At 48.0% G+C, this 14079-nt stretch overlaps 1 protein-coding gene across 3 annotated transcripts in view; it reads right to left on the bottom strand.

Annotated features, from left to right (window-relative positions):
- Positions 1 to 14079, bottom strand: part of EML5 (EMAP like 5) — a 270650-nt gene that overhangs the window by 92347 nt on the left and 164224 nt on the right. The window lies entirely within an intron of this gene.

Genomic DNA, 14079 nt, shown 5'->3' with positions numbered 1-14079 from the left:
ACTGCTATATCCTTAACCTTTAAAAAGCATATGCTTTAAAACAGTTTTGCATTTATTCTGTATTTCATGTAATTTGATAATTTCCTCACTCATCCAGCAACCTTCGTGATACACACACACCAGAGTTGCACTTCTAGTAGAGTCTGGTTAAGAAAAAGAGGAGCAAAATCACTCTAATTTACAATAAGAACACAGGAATGACCATAATGGCTCAGAGAAATTATTCATATAGTTCACTATCCTATCTTCTGACAGCTAGATACTTCAGAGGTTATGGAACAGAAATTAAGTGCCAGCTTCTGACTGTCGGCAGTTTAGGGGTATTTGGAGCATGAAGTTGTGTATCTGGTTATCTTAGCTAATTGCTGTTGACACATCCAACCTCCAGAAACTTTTCTAATTTCTTTTTTGAGCACTGTTATACTTTTGGCCTTCGCAATATCCCCTATCACTGAGTTCCATGTGTAGACTGTGCATTGCGTGAAGTACTACTTTTTGTTTGTTTTAAATCCACTGCTTATTAATTTCGTTGGGTGACCTGTAACAGAGAGAAAGCTGTGCTAGTCTATATACTATCAAAACAAAAAAGCAGTCCAATAGCACTTTAAAGACTAACAAAATAATTTATTAGGTGATGAGCTTTCGTGGGACAGACCCACTTCTTCATCTGTCCCACAAAAGCACATCACCTAATAAATTATTTTGTTAGTCTTTGAAGTGCTATTGGACTGCTTTTTTGTTTTGACGGGGTGACCCATGGTTCTTGTGTTATATGCTTTTACATGCTTTTATTACATTTTCCCATAGTCACCTCTTTCCTAAGCTGAATAGTCCCAGTCTTTTTATAAATCTCTCATATGGAAGCTGCTTTATATGCCTAATAATTTTTGCTGCCTTTCTCCAATTGTAATACATCTTTTTCAATAATTTATTGCACTAGTGTTCAAGAATCTTTCACCATATTTTGCTTTAAGTAAGGAAAGGGGAAAAAATCTAATGTTAGAATTTAATGTAAAAATACTCAGCTTTTAACCTTCCGTAACTGTTGTTCCTTGAGATATGTTGCTCATGTCCATTTCAATGTACGTGTGCTCACTCAGAGTACCAATGCCTGAAAGCTTTTCCCTCAGTCATATATGTTGGGTCATCTCTGATGTCCCCTGGAGTCACATACATATGGCACCATTATAAAGGGGCCATGCCATCATCTTTGTTCTTTTCTGCTGCCTAACTCTGACAGAGAGGCAGATGAAGGTTCTTTACTATAGTTTCAACTAATTGACCTAGTACTGAAGTTAGACTTACAAACCTGTAATTACCAGGCTCACCTCTTGAGCCCCTTTTAAAACTTGGTGTCACATTAGCTATCCTCCAATCATTTGATATGGAAGCCGATTTAAAGGACAGGTTAAATCACACTTAATTCTGCAATTCACAGTTTAGTACTTTAAGAACTCTTGGTTGAATGCCATTTGGTCCTTGGACCTATTGCTGTTTAGTTAAACAATTTGTTCCAAAACTTCCTCTAATGAAACCTCAATTTGTGACTGTTCCTCAGATCTATCACATAAAAATAAGGGCCAAAGTTTGGGAATCTCTCTTGCATCCTCAGCTGTAAAGGATTGATGAAAAGAATGCATTTAGTTTTTCCTCAATGGTGTGATCATCCCTGAGTGCTCCTTTAGCATCCTGATCATTCAATGACCCCACTGGTTGTTTTGCTGGCTTTCTGCTTTTGATGTACACTCATCCCTCGTTTAATGAGTACTCTGCTTATGAGTACTCACTAAAATAAGGGACACATAGACCTACCTTTGTTCACTACATGAGTGAACTTCCCCCACTTATATGAGCCTGCTGTGGGATCCCTGGCCACGGGGCGGGGAAACCCACAGCCAGCTGCAGAGTCCCTGGCCAGGACGCTGGGGAGACCTGCAGCTCTGCAGCTGGAGCCTTCTCCTTCCCTTCCCTCAGACATGCAGCTGTCTGACAGCCCTGCAGCTGGGGGAAGAGAGGGAGAAGGCTCTTAGCCTGGTTCCCTCTCCTGCGCAGGCGGGAACGTGTAACTGACCAGCCATGAACTGATCAGTTTCCAGGTCCCGCAAGCTATGGGGAGACTGGAACCAGCGTGCCCCTGGTTCCCAGTTCCTGCCACTCTGGGATCCAGGAAACTGACCAGCCCTGGTGGTTCCTGGCTCCTCTCCCTTTGCAGGAAAATTTGAGTTATGCAGGGGTTGCAGGACCAACCCCTGGGTAACTCAAGGGTTTATTGTATTAGTCAGTCCGTCCGTCCATCCCCCGCCCACGCAGACCTCACCCTCAGCCGGGTTTTAACCCCCCAAAGGTCCCAAATTTCCCTCAGCCTTAGACTCCCCCTGCAGCCCCACACTGCCCCCAGTTTTATACACCCCCAGCAGCCCCAAACCGCCCCCAGCTTTATATCCCCCATGCAGCCCCAAACTTCCCCCAGTCTTTGATCCCCCCATCCCTAAAAGGCCCGAGCCTTAGACACTCCTCCTCCTCCCCCCAGCAGCCTCTTTACCGGAGCTGCTAGGATGGGTGGCTCCCCTAGATCTCCTGCTCCCAGTCATTAAAATCAATTAACTCAAGCGTTAAGGTTTCAGCACTTAGGAGTAAGGTAATTGCTAATCCTATTCAGCAACGAAGGGTCCTGTGGCACCTTATATACTAACAGAAAGGTTTTGAGCATGAGCTTTTGTGAGCACAGACTCACTTCATCAGATGCTGGTCTTGGAAATCTGCAGGGCCAGGCATAAATAAGCCAGAGCAAGGGTGGGGATAACAAGGTTAGCTCAGTCAGCAAGGGTGAGGCTTACTACCAGCAGTTGATCTGGAGGTGTGAATACCAAGGGAGGGGAAGCTGCTTCTGTATTTAGCCAGCCATTCGCAGTCTTTGTTTAAGCCAGAGCTGAGGGCATCAAATTTGCAGATGAATTGTAGCTCAGAAATTTCTTTGGAGTCTGGTCCTGAAATTTCTTTGCTGTAGGACAGCTACTTTTAAGTCTGCTACTGTATGGCCTGGGAGACTGAAGTGCTCTCCTACGGGTTTTTGCATATTGCCATTTCTGATGTCTGATTTGTGTGCATTTATTCTTTTACGTAGAGACTGTCCAGTTTGTCCGATGTATATAGCAGAGGGGCATTGCTGGCACATGATGGCATAAATTATATTGGTAGATGTGCAGCTGAATGAACCCACGATGGTGTGGCTGATCTGGTTAGGTCCTGTAATGGTGTTGCTTGTGTAGATATGTGGGCAGAGCTGGCAACGAGGTTTGTTGCATGGATGGGTCCCTGAGTTAGAGTGACTGTGGTCCGGTGTATAGTTGCTGGTTAGGATTTGCTTCAGGTTGGCAGGTTGTCTGTGGGCAAGGACTGGTCTGCCTCCCAAGGCCTGTGAAAGTGCGGGATCGTTGTCCTTGATGGGTTGTAAATCCCTGATGATGCGCTGTAGAGGTTTTAGCTGAGGACTGTAGGTGATGGCTACTGGTGTTCTGTTGGTTTCTCTCTTGGGCTAGTCCTGTAGTAAGAGGCTTCGTGTCACACGTCGGGCTCTGTTGATCTGTTTTTTCACTTCCTCAGGTGGGTATTGCAGTTTCAAGAATACTTGGTAGAGATCCTGTAGGTGTTTGTCTCTGTCGGAAGGGTTGGAGCAAATGCGGTTATATCTCAGTGCTTGGCTGTAGACAATGGATCATGTGGTGTGTCTGGGATGGAAGCTGGAGGCATGAAGGTAGGCGTAGTGGTCAGTAGATTAACGGTACAGGGTGGTATTGATGTAGCCATCGTGTATTAGCACCGTGGTGTCCAGGAAGTGACACCCTGTCCACTAACACCGCGTCTCTACTTACGCTACATTGATGATATCTTCATCATCTGGACCCATGGGAAGGAGACTCTGGAGGAATTCCACCGGGACTTCAACAACTTTCACCCCAACATCAACCTCAGCCGGGAACAGTCCACACAGAAGATCCACTTCCTCTTACTACAGGACTAGCCCAAGAGAGAAACCAACAGAACACCAGTAGCCATCACCTACAGTCCTCAGCTAAAACCTCTACAGCGCATCATCAGGGATTTACAACCCATCAAGGACAACGATCCTCCACTTTCACAGGCCTTGGGAGGCAGACCAGTCCTTGCCCACAGACAACCTGCCAACCTGAAGCAAATCCTAACCAGCAACTATACACCGGACCACAGTCACTCTAACTCAGGGACCCATCCATGCAACAAACCTCGTTGCCAGCTCTGCCCACATATCTACACCAGCAACACCATTACAGGACCTAACCAGATCAGCCACACCATCATGGGTTCATTCAGCTGCACATCTACCAATATAATTTATGCCATCATGTGCCAGCAATGCCCCTCTGCTATATACATCGGACAAACTGGACAGTCTCTACGTAAAAGAATAAATGCACACAAATCAGACATCAGAAATGGCAATATGCAAAAACCCGTAGGAGAGCACTTCAATCTCCCAGGCCACACAGTAGCAGACTTAAAAGTAGCTATCCTACAGCAAAGAAATTTCAGGACCAGACTCCAAAGAGAAATTTCTGAGCTACAATTCATCTGCAAATTCGATGCCCTCAGCTCTGGCTTAAACAAAGACTGCGAATGGCTGGCTAAATACAGAAGCAGCTTCCCCTCCCTTGGTATTCACACCTCCAGATCAACTGCTGGTAGAAAGCCTCACCCTTGCTGACTGAGCTAACCTTGTTATCCCCACCCTTGCTCTGGCTTATTTATGCCTGGCCCTGCAGATTTCCAAGACCAGCATCTGATGAAGTGAGTCTGTGCTCACAAAAGCTCATGCTCAAAACCTTTCTGTTAGTCTATAAGGTGCCACAGGACCCTTCGTTGCTGTTACAGATCCAGACTAACACAGCTACCCCTCCGATGCTAATCCTATTGATAGAGATAGCTGCCATCTTCAGGAGCTATCTCTACTGATAGATATCTGCCTGAGGCAGCAGTGTTAAGAAACTGCAAATGGCTTCTTTAACAGCCACTTGTAGCTGGGAACTGCCCAGCTGGTGACCTTTAACAAACCTAATGGGACCCATAGGTTGGGAATCCCTGCTCTACATACATACACTACATCCTATTTCTGGTGCCAAACTATTCAAATACATCAGAAACATACCTAACGCAACTGGTTTATGTCAAGTTACAAGCACTTGGAATGAATTGGAGACTTTTACATGTATTTTAATGGGAATTTAGTGTTGCTCTTATGAGTTTTCGCCTATGAGCAGAAATTTGGGAACCAATTGTGCTCGTATAGCGAGGGATGAGTGTATGTAAAAAATTGCTATTACTTTTGAATCTTTAGTTAGCATTCTTCAAATTCTTTTTTGGCCTTCCTAATTATATTTTTACACTTTAATTGCCAGAGTTTATGCTCCTTTTTATTTTACTCACAAAGCTTTAACTTCAACTTTTAAATAATGCTTTTTGTTTCCTACTACTTTTTACTTTGTTGTTTATGGTGGCACTTATTTGGTTTTCTTTTTTTTTCGTTTGCTCTCTTTTTTTTTTTTTAATTTGGGGTACACATTTAAGTTCAGCCTCTATTATGGTGTTTTTTAAAAAATGTCCATGCAGCTTGCTGGGATTTCACTCTTGGCACGGTACCTTCTAATTTCTGTTGAACTAACTTCCCCATTTTTGTATAGCCCTCTGCCCCCCAACCCCAAAATCCAGATGCTACACTATTGGGCTGCTGTATTGTTTTTCCAATGACAGATATATTAATCTATTTATATTATGGTCCCTATTACCAAGCAGTCCAGCCATAGGCGACATCTAAAGGGAATACAGGGGTCCATAAGTACCCCAATGTTGCCCCCCTCCCCTACTCCCCACACTCATTGTGAGCACAGCATTGCTTCTGAAGACTATGGAGGCAGTCCCATCCCTCCCCTGCAGCAGCATGTCACAAAAGTAGCACAAGCTTCCTAGCTTGTGCTATTCCTATGCTGTACTGCTCCAGGAAAGGGTAAGGCTGCTCTGCATGCACCAGAAGCAGCATGGCATTTCTGAGAGAAGAAGAGGTGGGTCCAAAGAATCTGGTTTCTTTTTGGTTAAGGTGGAGCCATACTTCCTACATAGATTTCACCTTCCCCAAAAGATTTCCTAATTTGTATTAAATTTAAACTCCTCCTTCCTACACTATTGTCTTATCCTCACATTGGGACCTTGTCTACCTTGCTCTGAGTGTGGAACTGAAAACATTTCAGAGAATGTTACTGTGGAGGTCCTGGACTTCAATCTCTTACCTAACAGCCTAAATCTGGCTTAGACAGCCTCTCCCCAGTCCTTCCCTATATAACTTTTGTGACAAGTTGGGTCAGAGTATTTGCCCCAAGGTTATCACCTGGTGCTGATCAAGCCACTAAGCCTGCCTTCCTGCACTCTGGGAGTCACCTCCAGCCTGTTGTGCTGAGCAAGAAGCTCATGTTTCCCCAGGCAAAACAGGGAGTTGGGGTAGCTACTCCCCAAGCAGAGCACCAGTGTCACTAACTCAGCTCAGTCTTGAAACAACTCAGTTATAGGGTTGCTGGAAGCACTCAGAAACAAAACCCCAAGAAGAGACTAAAACCCCAAATAAATCTGTCTTGTTCTGTATAAAATTTTTACACTGAGAAAGCTTACAAGTTTGCCTATTTTATCAGTGAAAGAGAAATATGCACAGTGGTTGCAGCCTTTCTCCCCTCTCACCCCAATAATTATTTACACTGGGCTTGATAATGACCCATAGTGTTTTTATTAAGTATAAAAAGTAGGATCTAAGTGATTGAAAGTGAGAACAGGTCAAACTAAGTTATTAAGTCAAAATAAACAAAATATGTCAGCTAATTCTAATGCACTAAGAAATTTGTTATGTGAAAATTATTATTCTAACAGTTATATCTAATTATCTCTTTCATAAGATAGCAGCCTTCTAGCTTGGCCCAATCCTTCTCCCTATTCAGTATCAGATGTTTCCAGCAGGCATCTTAGGTGGTAAGTGGGTGTCTTCTGGCATCTAGTAACTGCCACTATTGTTTTTTCTTCCAGCTTTATATTCTTTTTGCCTAAGGTGGGAATTCTTTGTGTTCAGTTCAAATATTACTCATATTAAGTGAAAAAGTTGCAGATTCAAGATCAGTTTCAGCCTCAGGTGGCCTGACCACATGTCTTTGGAGGACCAAACACAGTTTGGGCTTACAGGAAAAAAGAGAAGTTACTCACCTGTAGTAATGATGGTTCTTTGAGATGTGTCCCCGTGGGTGCTCGACAATAGGTGTCGGGCTTGCCCGACGCTGCAGATCGGAAATCTTCCAGCACTTTCTCCTAGATTGCGCATGTGCTGGGGCGCACCGCCCCCCTGTGCGCCCCCGGCCGCATGCACGATCCGGTCCCCGCCAATTCCTTGACCAACCGCCTCGGATGCTCCTGAAAAACACTAGACAGAGATCCGAAGGGGGGAGGATGGGCGGGTGGTGGAGCACCCACGGGGACACATCTCGAAGAACCATCGCTACTACAGGTGAGTAACTTCTCTTTCTTCTTCGAGTGGTCCCTGTGGGTGCTCCACAATAGGTGACTACCCAGCAGTAACCCAAGTAAGGAGGTGGGTAATCGGTTTATGTGCAGCTTGCCCCGGAGAGGACTGCTGTCGACAGACGGGTATCCTCTTAGGATACCTGAGGCAGGGCATAATGCTTGGCGAAGGTGTCATAGGATGACCAGGTCGCCGCTCTACAGATGTCTGTTAATGCGATGCCCTTCAAGAAGGCTGTTGACGCCGCCACCGCCCTGGTGGAGAGAGCCCTGGGCGGGGCCAGCAAAGGAGTCTTTAGAAGTTCGAAGCACATTTTTATACAGGACACAATGTGCTTTGAGATTTTCCGGGAAGAGAGACCTTCTCCTTTTGACCCGGGAGCAAGAGAGACTAGAAGCCTGTCCGTTTTCCAGAAGGACTTAGTTCTGTCTGTGTAGAAGGCCAACGCCCTCCTCACATCTAGGAGATGCAGGCGTGCCTCCTTGCCGGAGCTGTGAGGCTTCAGGTAAAACGAGGGTAAAACTATTGGCTCGTTAAGACTGGACTCTGAAGAGACTTTTGGAACAAAGGCTGGGCTCAGCCTTAAGATTACCACCTCCTTTGAGAATACTGTGCAGTGCGGCGTTGCCATCACTGTCGCGAGCTCACTCACCCTGCGGGCTGACATAGTTGCAAGGAGGAAGGTTGTTTTTATCGTAAGGAGATGTATGGTAACTGTGGCTAATGGGTCAAAAAGGTGGACCCGATAGCGTGCTGAGCACCAAGTCCAAATTCCACAATAGTGGAAGCGGTTTCCGAGGGGGGGGCGGTGTACAGGTTTACCAGCCCCTTCAAGAACCTGGTAACAATAGGATGGGCGAATACTGTGGGCCCTTTCTCTGTATACCAAAAGGCTGATATAGCGGCGAGGTGGACCTTTAGCGAAGATAGAGAAAGCCCACCTCTCTTGAGGTCCAATAAGTATTATAGTAGTACAGGTATAGGAACGTCAAGGGGAGCTAACTGCTTGGCGGAACACCAGGCTGTGAATCAAGTCCATTTCTGCTTGTAAGTCCTCCTGGGTGGAGGTCCTTCAGCTACATTCCAGGACTTGTTGTGCTCCCTCCGTACATGTGCTCTTTAAGGAGCTGAGCCATGGATTAGCCATGCTTGTAGGTGCAGACCCTAAGAGTGTGGGTGCACTATGGACCCTTGAGCCCGCATGAGTAAGCCCAGCACCACCGGTAGAGGGAGCGGTGGGCGGTCCGACATGCGCAGAAGCAAGGGAAACCATTGCTGCCGATCCCAAACGGGACTATGAGTATCATGCGAGCTCTCTCCCTTCTGGCTTTGTGCAAGACCTTGTGGATAAGCGCTGCAGGGGAATCGCATAAAGTAGGGAGCCCTTCCATGAAAACATCACCAGGGACCCCCGCCCCACTCCTGCCCTGGAGCAGTACTGGGGACACTTTTTTTTTTTTTTTGTACTGGGTGGCAAACAGATCGATCTGGGGAAAACCCCCATGTACGAAAAATGCGCTGTAGCAGATTGGAGCAGATCTGCCATTCGTGAGTGATTGCAAAGCACCTGCTCAGCTAATCTGCATTCACGTTGTGAGCGCCCGGCAAGTACGAGGCTTTCAACGTTATTTTATTGGCGATGCACCGATTCCACAATCGGAAGTGCTTCCGCACATAGGGCACAGGATCATGCTCCTCCTTGTTGATTGATGTAGAAACATAGTGGAGGTATTGTCGGTATTGAATCCCGACTACTTTGCCATGTAGGTAATCTTGAAAATGTTTGCAGGCGTTGAACGCTGCTCTGAGCTCCAGTATGGATATGTGCAGTGTCTGTGCCGCAGGGGACCATAGCCCTTGCATTACCTTGTCGCTGATGTGCGCTCCCCATCCCATGTGGGAGGCATCGGTAGTAAGAAAAATAGAAATTTGTGGTTGGTGAAAAGGCACCCTCACTAGCAGATTCTCGGGGTTTTCCCACCACACCAGGGATCTGCGCACCTCTGTTGTGGGCGACACCACCCTGTGGACAGTGTGGGATGCCGGTTTGTAAACGCTCGCCAGCCAATGCTACAGGCTTGACATGTGCAACCTGGCATTCCGTACCACAAACGTCACTGCCGCCATGTGGCCCAGCACCCGTAGGCACGTTAAGACTGGCACCGTGGGGCTGTATGTAATGACTTGCACCAGCGAACTGATTGCGCGGAAGCGGGCGTTGGGTAGGTACACCCTTGCTGTGATAGAGTTTATGCACGCCCCTATGAACTCTGTATGTTGTGTGGGTTCGGACTTTGACTTTGAGAGGTTGATGACTAGGCCCAGCAAAGAAACGTGTCCGCTGTGACGCGTATCATGCGTGAGACCTCTGCCTTCAAGACCCCTTTTAGCAGGCAGTCGCCCAGATATGGGAAAAATAAACACCCCCTGTCTGTGCAGGTAGGCTGACACCACTGCCAGGGTTTTGGTAAAGACTCTGGGGGCCGAGGAGAGGCCAAACGGAAGAACCCTGTGCTGGAAGCGCTCCTGGCCGACCGTGAAGCAGAGGAAGCGTCTGTGTGCCGGGTGGATTGTTATATGAAAGTAAGCATCTCGTAAGTCGAGTGCTGCAACCCAGTCTCCATCATCCAGTGCCGTGAGTATCAAAGCAACTGTGATCATCCGAAACCGTTGCTTGCGCAAGTAACGGTTGAGGCCCCGAAGATCTAAGATGGGCCTCCAGTGTCCTGTTTTCTTCTCTGGTAGGAAGTAGCGTGAATAAAAACCTTCCCCTGGAATTATTCCGGCACTCTTTCCACTGCCCTTATGAACATAAGGTGAGTCACCTTCTGCTCGAGCCTCGCCTCGTGTCAGCGTCCCTGAGGTGAGGCCTAGTGGGAAGCTTCGTCGGTGGAAGCGACTGGGAGGGGGTCGCGTAACCCGTGGCTATGATCTCCAGCACCCACATGTCTGTGGTGATCTTTTGCCATCGGGAGTGGAACGGTCTGAGGCGATGATGGAACATGAGATGGGAGTGGCATTGAGCAAGGGTATTGATAGTGCAGCCCCCAACATACCCATCAAACTTGTTGCCTTTGGGCCTGACCCGAGGGCGTACGGCTTTGTTGAGAATGTCGCCTAGGAGTTCTGTACTGTTGCTGCTATTGATAGCGCCCTTGGCCGTAGCCCCGTTGATATTGAGCACGCTGTGGTTGTAAGCGTAGCGTCTTTGCTGAGGATAAAATTTTTCCCTCCTGTATGGGGGAGTATAAATGCCCGAGGTTCTAAGTGTAGCTCTCGAGTCCTTACTGGAGTGAGGGACCGAGTCGGTTGAGTCTGCAAACAGCTTTTGTGTATCGAAGGGAAGGTCCACAATCTTCGCCTGTAGGTCCCTCAAGATACCCGACGTCTGGGGCCAGGATTCTCTACGCATGACCACTGCTGTAGCTGTTGAACGTGCTGCCATGTCCGCCACGTCCAGGGCAATCTGGACTCCCGTCCACGATGCTGCATAGCCCTCTTGAACAATCGCCTTTAACACCAGCTTTTTATCTTCCGGAAGTGGATACATGAGGGGAGTAAGCCCGGAGTAATTATCAAAATTATGGTTTGCTAGGTGTGCCCATAATTTGCCATTCTCAATAGCAGGATAGGAGAGGAATATACCTTCCTGCCAAACAGCTCTAGCTTCTTAGCATCTTTGTCTGATCCCCCGATTTGTACTGAGAAGCCTTTGACCTCTGCTGGGACGACCTGACCACCAAAGAATTTGGTTGTGGGTGACTGAAAAGGAACTCCATGCCCTTTGCCGGGACAAAGTATTTCTTATCCGCTCTCTTGTTTGTAGGCGGAACAGAGGCCGGAGTCTGCCATATAGTAGTGGCTGACTCCAGAATGGCTTCGTCCAGCGGAATAGCAATTTTGGATGAAGCCGGGGGTCTCAAATTTTTCAGGAGTTTATGATATTTCTCCTGCACCTCTGCCGTTTGAATGTCTTGCGTGAAAGCCACCCTTTTAAACCGCTCCTGAAACTGTTTAAGGTCATCTGGGGGACAGACATCCCCGGGGGCCACGGCCTCATCTGGGGAGGATGAGGAGGAACCACTAAGGTAAACCTCCCTCAAACCCTCGGGTTCCTGCGGTCGATGGTACACTTGCTCGCTGGAGGATTGTGAAGGAAAGTTTCGGGGTTCTAAAATTAACTCCCCTTGAGACAACTGTGTTTCCGTCCCCGATCAGGAGTGCCCACAGGGGTACTGAGCGGCCGGGGGGGGACCTACCCCTGGGTGTAGGCCTGTGGTTTGTCTGTGTCCAGCATGATAAGGACGACCATGGCAGCATGGGCAAGAGTCCGGGGATGGAGACCTGGACCACTCATGGGGTGTGTACCCCCGATATCTGGGAGAGCGAGACCTCCGCGACAATACAGATAGAGGTGAAACTGGCTTGTGATAGTACTCCAGGGGATCCAATCCCAGAAATGGTGAAGGAGGCCCAAGCCATGGTGACATTGGTTGGAGGAACGGAGAAGGAGGGTTTTTTTTTTTTTCCGGATGGGCCGGTGGAGACACAGGCCTTCAGTGCGGCGTGTGTATCACAGGGGGAGGGCTTGGTGCTAACAGCAGCGCAGCCCTGTCCAGAGATGGACTGCGGTGCCGGGTTTTTGCTTTAGCCTTGCCCCTCCGCTGCGGGGCTGGCACCGCCCCCTCCAATGCCGGGGATCTCGGCCCCACTGTCGGCGCTGCGCTCGGCACCGTCAGCTGCGGTGCCGCGCGGGTATCCCCCTCTGGTGCCTGCAGGCTCCGTGCCTGGTGCCCCTGCACCGCTGGTGCCGTGGGGGTCTGTGCCGCCTGTGGTGGTGCCGCCGGTTCCGGCGCTTGCCTGGCTGATGCTCTAGGCGCCGTGCGTGCCGGCTGTTGTATAACCAGAGGCTCAGCCTCTGCCACGTGCACTGCCACTTGCCTGAGTATGCGGCTGGTGGCTGTGTGCTCCGCTCATCCTGCTTGCTGCAAACGCACAGCAAGGATCGAGCCAGGGAGAGTTTCCTCCGTTTCTGCACTGAGGGGGTCAGAGAAAAACTGCCCTCCTCTTATGCAACCCAGTGGGCCATTCTGGGTGAGGCTTCTCCGGCAAGGTAGCCTGTAATTCCCCCAGGCATCAGATGCCTTCGCTATGCCCCACGGAGGCCGGCATAGCTTCACGACATGACTCCCGCTTTGTAAAACCTGAAGAGGCCATTGCGGTGAGTCCTTTATTGTTAATAGGGTACTTAGCACTTAATCCGTGCCTTTCCACCCCAAATAGTGATCACCGGCCTGCGGTAGCGGGAGGCCTAAATGGCCTTCACGTCCGCTCTTCTCTTCTCCGCTCCTCTCTTTCTCCTTTTTTTTTGCTGATATTCTCTTTGTCTTTGCTTTCTCTCCTTTTTTTTGTTTAATAACTGAAAACGACAAATTACACGTGGAAAAAACCACTAAGTAATCTGACTCTGGCCTTAGCCTGAGTGGATTCCGTCTGCAGCCGATGGTGGTTGAGAAGGAACTGGCAGGGACCGGATCGTGCATGCGGCCGGGGGTGTGCAGGGGGGCGGCGCGCGCCGGCGCATGTGCGATCTAGGAGAAACTGCTGGAAGATTTCTGATCTGCGGCGCCGGGCGAGCCCAACACCTATTGTGGAGCACCCATGGGGACCACTCAAAGAAGAGCAAAACATTCATAGGTGGTTGATTTGATCACCTAGTCACTGATTTCCTAAAATATTACATCTTTTACTAGACTACCTGAACTAATAAACCAGGTTCCCACTTATATTTCTAGCTTCACATGCACAAAAATACAATATACACATTCAGAGATCACAGATTCTTGAATGATAGGCTACATGACCTGTTTTGCATAGTTTCTGAGTTATGCATACTCATAAGCCAATTTTCATAATGCATAGGAAGAACCCTTTAACACCTCCCACAAGATCACTGCTGGACTGTTGGACAGTGTCCAGTGCAGTGGCCATTAGTTCAAAATCACTTAACTCCATGACATCATTCACAGGAATTTTTCCAAAGTTCTGGGTTTCTTTCCCTGGATTGCCTGATAAGGGTGTAGCAGTGCCCCAAGAATGCAGATATCAATGCCTTTTGACATGTAATTGTCTTGCCATTTAGCTGCTAATCCAGTTAGGCGGTATCCCTCAGTTTTCCCCTGTACACTGCAAAGTAGGGGTTTTAATGCCTTTGCTGCTACACCCAGCATTAAGCCTGTTTACTAGTATTAGCTTGGAAGTTGCAAGCTTATAGAACTTTTTTGCTCCTGTCCCCAGGTTTACAAAGGATTTTCCCAAATTCATGTATGTTACACTTTGTCAAGGGGTGTACCATTAATAATAGTTCCTCTGCTTTGATCCATAACTGTTGCCGGAAAAGGTATATCTTTACTAGCAAACCTGTGACAATAGTGGCATTTCCGAGTAGGTTTCCATGCCATATCCTCTGTTCAAACCATTTGGGTTGACTAGTA

The sequence above is a fragment of the Carettochelys insculpta genome, chromosome 6, assembly GCF_033958435.1.
Source record: "Carettochelys insculpta isolate YL-2023 chromosome 6, ASM3395843v1, whole genome shotgun sequence".
Lineage (NCBI taxonomy): Eukaryota > Metazoa > Chordata > Testudines > Carettochelyidae > Carettochelys > Carettochelys insculpta.
Note: the sequence above shows the minus strand (reverse complement) of the source record. Positions and strands in the feature narration are given on the sequence as shown.